Consider the following 9,356-nt stretch of genomic DNA (forward strand, 5'->3'; position numbering starts at 1 on the left):
GTAAACATCATTTCCTCAGTTGCTGTGACAAAAGGGCAACTTTATATACTAAAGTCAAATATGACAGACTACAGTTGACTATTAACCAGTGAATTACAGGCTCATGGCTAAAGACAGTCATATACTAATTGATCATGTTTGTGAGTGGTAAACACCCTTAACACCCCCTGCCTAATCTAACAAATACAAGGTATAAAAACAGACAGTTATATAAGGGCTTGACTCATGAGATCGGCACATAGCAGAAAATACAACCAAATGAAAAGAAGACAAAAGACACACAGTACCTTTTTTAGTATTTGTATGCCTGTTTTTCTTAGATTCTCGACAAAGATATACATGTATTTATGATTTGGAAAATATATTATGTTTCTGTCTGATTTTCATGCTTATACATGAGAAGCCAACTTCAAATTGTTTATATGAAATAATGGGATTCTACCCTCATGATTTGTAATCCAACATATATTTTAATAGTAGGAGTCAGTCCATGACATCACAGGGAAGACCTCAGTTCAGTATTTCATATCCAAAAGGAAGGAAATGTAATGCAATCGCTAAGGATGTCAAAGTCAAACCAACTTTCTGTAAGTATTTGTCGTGTAAAATATTTGTAAATGCACTATACTTTCATGTTACTGATTTTGGAATTATTTATTTGCATTCAAAATGTAACATTAACGCTTAACAGTCTGTGATTAAAATTTTGAGACATTAATAAGGCAAATAACACGTGGAAAAGTTCTATTGAACTAACAGTTTTCATGCTTAGCCACAGGCCTAGCAGCACAGTCTTGTAAAATTGTTTTCGGACATTATTTCTACAGGCCAACAGAATCTAACTCAAATTTTCAAAAATATGAGCTCAGGGCCTGTAAATTTAAAATTTCATCATGGAGACTGGACTAACAAAAGTTCAACAAGGATTCCATCTATGGTGACATATTTGTAGATCTTGTCAGCTGGTAGTTTTAAAGTTACTACAATAAAAGATTAAAAAAAAACAGGCAAAAATGCAACATATTGGCAAAAATCATCATTTATGGCAATAACTCCTATAAAAGATCGTCTGACAATATTTTTACAAAATGCATGGTATTTAGATTTTGACATTTTTAACATTTCAGAATCTGCAATTGTAAGATTTTCCCTATCTTTAATTTACAAGGGTTTCAAGATAATAGACAATACCGCGATGTTTTATTTTTAGTTATGTTTGTCATGCTTGATGGCAGGCTGGATCACTGAACACATTTTTTAAGCACGACTGTGGTTTAAGTTTAGTTGAAATATGTCAGATAGTTTCGAAAAAGATTTTTTTTTTAATTAACTGATTATGCCAGACAACAGATGACAGACGCTAAGTGATACCAGTTCATATAGCTCAAACTGCAATTGTAAAAAAAAAAATCAATGAGAGTTCTCCGTAGTTATCAGCCATTCTGGATGATTCAAACTTTGTTGTTCTTATATACTGTGGATTCATTATCATCCGTTGGGTACCAATTTTTGTGGATTTCGTTGGTATAGGTAAACCACGAAATTAAATGCTCAACGAAGAATATATTTTCTATTGGCATTTATACAGATTTTGGCAAAACCACGAAATCAAATATCCAGGAAAATGCAATTTTCCCTCAATCCTATCCCGATGCAATTTTCACATTGATAAAAGCATACTGCCATTCTCATATTGAATATATTTCAATAAGATTATTAAAAATTATCAAAGCAGTAGAATTTTCCTCAGTTCAAAGGTAAATACATTCTTAAATTTTGATACCATGACTGTTTGCATTGGATAGAGTTCAGTTAAAAAAGGCTTAACTCATTAGATCAATACAAAGCAGAAAACAACATCAAACAAACACAGACCGGACATGGCAGGATATTTATGCATCCCTCCTCCCTAACAACAAAAACGGCACTAAGTAAAGATCTGAGAGTACTCGCAGTTACTGACAGTTAGTTCAAAGCCAATAAAAACTAATAAAAAAAGTCATGTATCTAAGACTAAAATATCAGTACACATCCAACATCCAAAGGATTAAGTGTAAAGGCGTCATTAAATGCCAGAAAATATCTGCAATGTCAAAATGCCAAACGATTGACAGATTATAGTACCGTTAAATTGCATACATATATAATAAAACTATTAGTATGGTTTTGATTGACTGATAACAAAATCATTATTTATACCAGTAAAAACAATATTCAAAGATCTAATTACAGCTTTGAATTGGTAACCTTTAAAAATAAGTTTATCTAAAGGATTGATAAGTTTACCCGGATCGTATATCAAGTTCTGGGCTTGGTAAACAACATCACCGAGAAATTAAGGATGTCCTATTCCGTCTGAAGTACATTTTTTTACAGGAACATCCAAACATACAAACCAAATTTTTGTATCTTTGAAAACATTTAGTAAAGGTTTTAAGTAATGTGTGGTAACGAAATCCCTGACTTAATAATTTACCAGTAATACATAGATTACGCTCATTGAAATCCAAAACGTCACTACAGACACGGGCATACCGAATGAGTTGGGATATTTAAACACCGTAAGATGGTGCCCGAGGAACATCACCGTCCAGAAAAGGAAAAGTAACAATCGGGAAAGAAAAATCATCATGTCTTTTTTCGATTTACACTATCGCTTTTAAGTCTGATTCAAAGTCGTGTGTGATTAATATGCATATATTGGCGTTGTTAGTTCGTTTTCGATATATGAGGGTTTCTTTTAATGTTCCTCTAGTATCTTTCGCCTTTCTCTTATTGGAAAATAATTGCCATCGTTTGTCGATTGTGCGATCTTTTAAACTCGTGTTGTAAGGATGCTGTGACATTGATTTTTATGCCCATAATTTCCCATGCAATATTCTATAAGTTTTGAATAAATCAAGAGATTACTTATTTTGCTTTGTTGTTAGATGAAAACTGGTTTATCTCAACATTATCTAATTTATACTTTCTGTTAAAAAAGTCTTACTTCGTGAACTTTGCCACACTTTCATGTGCATGTCACAATGAGTTTTGGGTATTTAGAGAATTGTGTTTAGATGGTAGATTTTAGCTGTTTCTGTTTTAATTCCTTACTTGTATAAACGATTAAGCAAAAAATTAGTTTTTATTTCTCAAGAATTTACATTGTATTGAGCATGCATTAAATATTTGCCACTGGACGTTAAGCAACCAACAATCAATCAATCAAACAGATACATATACCATATAAATCTTTTTTGTCATTTAGAAATTAGAAAAAAAAACTACTTCTTTTATATTACGATGCATTTATTATTGTGATTTTTAACAATTAAATAGTTTACTCAATATGATAAGTTAACAAATCCCTTCATCTTCTCTTCATAACGATGAGTAACAGGCAAATACGGATAGTTAACTTCCATTAACGAGTCACTTTTTAAGGTTGTTGTCTTTCCTTATTCCAATAGGCATATCTGTAGTACCTTGGCGTTTGTTTTGTCCCTGGATGTTTATTTTTGTTATAAATAAAAGCTTTTACAGCACTCTTTATTTTATATTTTCCTGAAAAAAGAACGAAATAAGATAAGAATGGGATTGAATCATAAGGTAAACAAAAGTTTTAAAAAATGTATTAAACAGATGTAATGTGTGTGTAAACTTTAGGGAAAAAAACACAACAAAAGGAGATCACATACGGTTTTTCTTATCTTCATGACTATGGCCGCTCACTTGAGTAATTTAAACCTTTCGAAACGTGTGTTTAATACACGACTCTTGTGATTTGTTGGTATTTTACAATTAAATCTATCAATACGAAGAACAAAACCTACTTATCAGTATGAATATGCCGAATTACTTGGAGTTTTTTTTTAATGGAAGGCGTCATGACTGTATCTAATAACTCATCACATACAAATGACATCAGCCCCTTTTTGAACATTTCTCATACTTTTAAAATCAACATTGAAGGAACATCCTTCATAATACAAAATTAAGGAGGTGTTGTATGATTGCAAATGAGACAAAAATCAGAGTTCCAACAAAAACGATAAAAAGCAAAAGCAATCAAAGGTCACTGTATGGTCTTCAACAATGAGAAAATTCCATTATAGTAACATGTAGCTATAAAATGCCTCGACATGAAAACTGTGAAACAATTCAAAAGAGAAAACTGAGACATAATTTGTACAATACAATTTATGAAAAACAAATACAGCGCAGCAAACGAACAAACATTGAAAATCAGTTGCAAAAGATCTAAATCATTGGATCGGTACGAAACACACGCAAGTTACAACAAACTAACATAAAACATTAGACACAAAATACTGATATAAATGTACTCGTAGTTACAAGAGTAGTTCAAAGCCATTAACAAATAAATAAATGATGTTTTCCCAAAATAAAGATTGGCATATACGTTTACTCTTATTGGTTTTATAAAATTATTAAGTATTTACTAGCTTGGTCTATTTTTCTTATCTTTCCATTCTTCCCATACAAATGGACACGTACATCATATTTCCCTGAAAATATGATAAGAAGAGAAATTTACTGAAAATAAATGATATAATTCTTTTTTCAATAAATCATCCTATTAATTTGTATTTCATTGAATATAAACGTTATTAATATTTTATATTTTTATTTAACAATTTATTAATATATTAACAGTTTAAAAAGTTACTGTTGTTTGAGAGTGTCTTCTTAAGACCGGCAATACAAGCGTAACATATCCAATGAATGTAGAGTAAAAATGTCAAAAACATTCAGAGACCAACATTATCTTGTGCAATGTCAAAATATAAGTATCGAGACAATAAAGAACCGTAACATATCATATCTGTTATTTTACTTAACGCAATATATGGTTTTGAGTTGAAATTCCAATAAGTGCCTCCTAAAATGCAATGTAACATGAAACGAGATGCATGAAGAGATTTCATTGAACGATCATGTTTTGCTTTTACCTACTATTACCTTTTTTTGTCTTTTTTTTAGGGTTTCGAATTACATCTTTAATACGAAATTTGATACTTACCATCTTTTCCTATAAAAAAAAAAGTAAGATCAAGTGAATATAAATTCGTTTTATGTAATGAAGATACACTACCAAGTCATGAACATGACAGTTGTTATCCATTCGTATGATGTCATTGAGCTTTTGATTTTGCCATTTGATTAGGGACTTTCCTTTTTGAATTTTCCTCGGAGTTCAGTATTTTTGTGATTTTACTTTTTTCCAATATACCCCATAATTCAACAAAATGTTACACATAACTCTTGCCTAATCCAAGTAAGTAGACAAACTGCAAAAGAGAGGCAAAAGATAACAATTGAATATGGAAACTAATTAGTTGAAAATAAAAGGACAACGACATGGCAAAAAATAAAGAAAGATTAAAAGACAAAGACCAAATATGTGTATGATAAACTCATCTCATTATAGATACCACGATAACAAATGTGTACGCTAGGCGCGCGTTTCTTATACAAAAGACTCATCAGTGACGCTCAGATGTTATATATTGTTTTACTTACCGGGATATCCTTTGTTTCCTTTATCTCCTTTCGATCCTTAAAGTATATAGATAATATGGTTAGTACTTATTATTTCTTTAAAAACAGTATTAAAGATTATGCGTTCGGCTAAAACTACAATAAAAATTATGAATACATTCTTAGATTTTGCTTCTGGGTGGTGTTAATTGCCAGATAATTATAGTAACATAAACAAGGGTGACATTTACGTTCAATTTTAGGTACTAAAACATTCCTGATGACGGCATATCGATAGAAAGTTGTAGCATGTTTTATATGATTGACAGTTCATTTAAGTTCCCATGTGATCCTTTAGGTCATCGATATACTTATTAAAACAGATGCAACAGCTATCAATCAGAGACCAAATGACGTAAATGTTAGCAATTATAGATCACCATATAGCATTTTGAAAGAGTAAAACTAATACAAAATCGCAAGAAATAAAAGGCATGACAAAATGTCAAACAATACAAACAACATAACCAACAGCTTTATACAAATCAATAACCGAAAAATCAATAATATATATACAGTTAGACACGACTACTACTGAATAAGCAGTTCATGACTTGGAATAGTTACATTTATTTAATGTGACGGGTGAACGCCCTATCCTTTCCTTACATGGGATGGTGTGTAACAGCTTAACATAGGTTCAAATTGTTAACAATCAGTTGAGACGGGCCTGACGCATCATATCGATACAAAACACAAAGCAAAAAGCAAAAAGCACAAAAAGTACAGGTTATATTGTCTGTACATTAGTGGGTTATACCGTTTTAGATTGGTTCACTTTTGTTTATAATCATTCAGATAAAAAGCTTCATGATCGATCCAAAATGAAGTAAGCTTTCGGTTTTTGTAAGACAGTGTTAATATCACTGCTGGTGGTCTGCAAATTCATAACATGTTATTTTCTCTATATAGTAATCGCACTTAATAAAATTGAGAATGGAAATGGGGAATGTGTCAAAGAGACAACAACCCGACCATAGAACAGACAACAGCAGAAGGTCACCAACAGGTCTTCAATGCAGCGAGAAATTCCCGCACCCGGAGGCGTCCTTCAACTGGCCCCTAAACAAATATATATACTAGTTCAGTGATAATGAACGCCATACTAAACTCCAAATTGTACACAAGAAACTAAAATTAAAAATAATAATACAAGACTGACAAAGGCTAGAGGCTCCTGACTTGGGACAGGCGCAAAAATACGGCGGGGTTAAACATGTTTATGAGATCTCAACCCTCCCCCTATACCTCTAGCCAATGTAGAAAAGTAAACGCATAACAATACGCACATTAAAATTCAGTTCAAGAGAAGTCCGAGTCTGATGTCAGAAGATGTAACCAAAGAAAATAAACAAAATGACAATAATACATAAATAACAACAGACTACTAGCAGTTAACTGACATGCCAGCTCCAGACTTCAATTAAACTGATTGAAAGATTTTGTCTTCATCATATGAATATCAGGCACAATCTTTCCCGTTAGGGGTTTAGTATCATACCATCATAACATATATGAGAAGAACATAACCCGTGTCATGCCAACAACTGGTTTTTTAAATAAATGTGTTTATTGCCGATGCAAAGACCCTATAAGTGAATCAATATTAACGCCAAAATATGCAATAATTAATGACCTGACAACAGTATCGTAACTATATCCCTTCTTATTAAGTCTATTTAAAGGTTTTGTTAGCTTCAGAGGTGAATACTGACATTTTTGTGCTTTATAAAGAATATTTCCATAAAAAATTGGATGTGAAATACCTGAACGTATAAGAAGTCTGCATGTTGAGCTATATTTACGAATGATGTCCTTATACCGATGATAAAATTTAGTGAATGTTTTGACTAGTTTGTGATATCGAAAACCCTGGTGTAATAATTTTTCAGTAATACATAAATTTCTCTCGTTAAAATCTAAAACATTGTTACATACACGAGCGAATCGTACAAGTTGAGATATATAAACACCGTAAGATGGTGACAAGGGAACGTCACCATCTAAAAATGGATAATTAACGATAGGAAATGAAAAATCATCTCTTTTATCATATATTTTAGTATTAAGCTTTCCGTTAATGATATAGATATCAAGATCGAGGAAAGGGCAGTGGTCATTGTTTGTATTAGCTTTATTTAAAGTAAGTTCAACAGGATAAATTTCTTTAGTATACATACTGAAGTCGTCATTATTGAGAGCCAAAATATCATCCAAATATCTAAAAGTATTATTAAATTTGTGTATCAGATGTTGTTTCGATGGGTCTTTGCTGATTTTTGTCATAAATTGTAACTCATAGCAATACAAAAAAGGTCCGCAATAAGTGGTGCACAGTTAGTCCCCATTGGAATTCCGATATTAAACACATTAAATAACATATCTAATAATTAAACAATATATCTGTATCAAAACAGATACATACATGTTCTCTATCAGCTAAAACCATCATTATTGCAAAACGTCAAAATTATAATTTAGTTAAGTTTGGATGTAAGATCTTTTTCTTTAATTGTAGTCACAGCGTAAATTTGCAATGTGTTCAAACAAAACGATATGGTATTTTGATAACGAACTTACCATCCTGTCCGTCTTTGCCGTCTCGTCCTGTTAATGAAAATGTATATTTTAGGATATGTTAATATTATAGAAACTGTTTGCTGTGACATTATCATATGTTATAATGTATGATATTTTCGATTCGTTTACATACTATGAGTATAGGATATAAACAGTAAATAGATGATATTTTCGATTCGTTCACATACTATGAGTATATGAAGTAAGCTGTTAATAGTTGATTTTTACGATATGTCTCTAGATACCATCAGTATATGAAGTTACATGTTGAAAATAGCAACAATTTGAGATCAATAGTTTTATGAAATAGAAAAATGATTCAAACTTGTTGCAGTTTCGTTCCTTATGAATTATGTTAACCACTGTCTGGATATGTATAAATTTAGGAATGCTTAAGGTAGAGTTACTTATGTCTCGTTTGCGTTATAGGGATGAATACAAAGGCGTTATATGAAAAAAGGCTGCAATTTTCCATGAACGCCCCACTTGGATTATGTTAAATATTTGACTTGAACTAAACTTACAGTACTGTAGGTGGCACAGTTTGTGCGGTGTTTATTCAGCTTTGATTATAACTGGCGACCGACAATTATATCACATTCTAAAAAAATTCGAGTTATTTTCGGTGAAGACGTTAGCTGATCAAATTGTGATTATTAAATTTTAACCAAGTTTCATCGTCAACAACAAACTAAATTACGATTATATACATTTTGTAAAATGGACGTCACTAATGGAAGATAACATATGCGTTTGCTATTTATGTTTTTTCGTATTGTATAAAATCTTGAGGTGACAATTGACAAAACACATGTACACGTAAATAAGAAATGAAAATTACCAGGTGATCCTGCAAAACCTGAAATAGAGAAAAGAGCATTAAATGATTATATTATAATAAATTTGTCCATTGTTCACGAAACTGATATGTGACCTTCTTGTGTTTTGATGATTTGTTATAATATTGAGGTTTTATAAACAGTTGATATTTACGATGCCTTTACATACCATGATTATATAAAGTAACAAGTTAACAGTTGCTATTTACGATGCCTTTACATACCATGATTATATGACGTAACAAGTAAACAGTTGATATTTACGATATCCTTTACATACCATGATTGTATGAAGTAACAAGTTAACAGTTGATATTTACGATGCCTTTACATACCATGATGGTATGAAGTAACAAGGTAAGAGTTGATATTTACGATACCTTTACATACCAT

The 9,356-nt window shown here is 31.4% G+C and overlaps 1 long non-coding RNA gene across 3 annotated transcripts; it reads right to left on the bottom strand.

The window, feature by feature from the left end:
- Positions 1-3,290: 3,290 nt before the first annotated feature.
- LOC127714601 (uncharacterized) lies at positions 3,291-8,985 on the bottom strand. 3 transcript variants are annotated; one of them, XR_007987813.1, is made up of 5 exons: positions 8,966-8,985; positions 8,125-8,151; positions 5,527-5,562; positions 4,446-4,511; positions 3,291-3,546 (listed from the first exon to the last, which is right to left on the bottom strand). It is a non-coding gene; the product is annotated as an uncharacterized LOC127714601 (long non-coding RNA). The 3 variants fall into 3 exon arrangements; XR_007987812.1 differs by lacking the exons at positions 8,125-8,151; positions 8,966-8,985 and adding an exon at positions 5,663-5,677; XR_007987811.1 differs by lacking the exons at positions 8,125-8,151; positions 8,966-8,985 and having other exon boundaries at positions 5,527-5,670.
- Positions 8,986-9,356: the final 371 nt, after the last annotated feature.

Source organism: Mytilus californianus, unplaced genomic scaffold (assembly GCF_021869535.1).
Source record: "Mytilus californianus isolate M0D057914Y unplaced genomic scaffold, xbMytCali1.0.p SCAF_9, whole genome shotgun sequence".
Classification (NCBI taxonomy): Eukaryota; Metazoa; Mollusca; class Bivalvia; order Mytilida; family Mytilidae; genus Mytilus; species Mytilus californianus.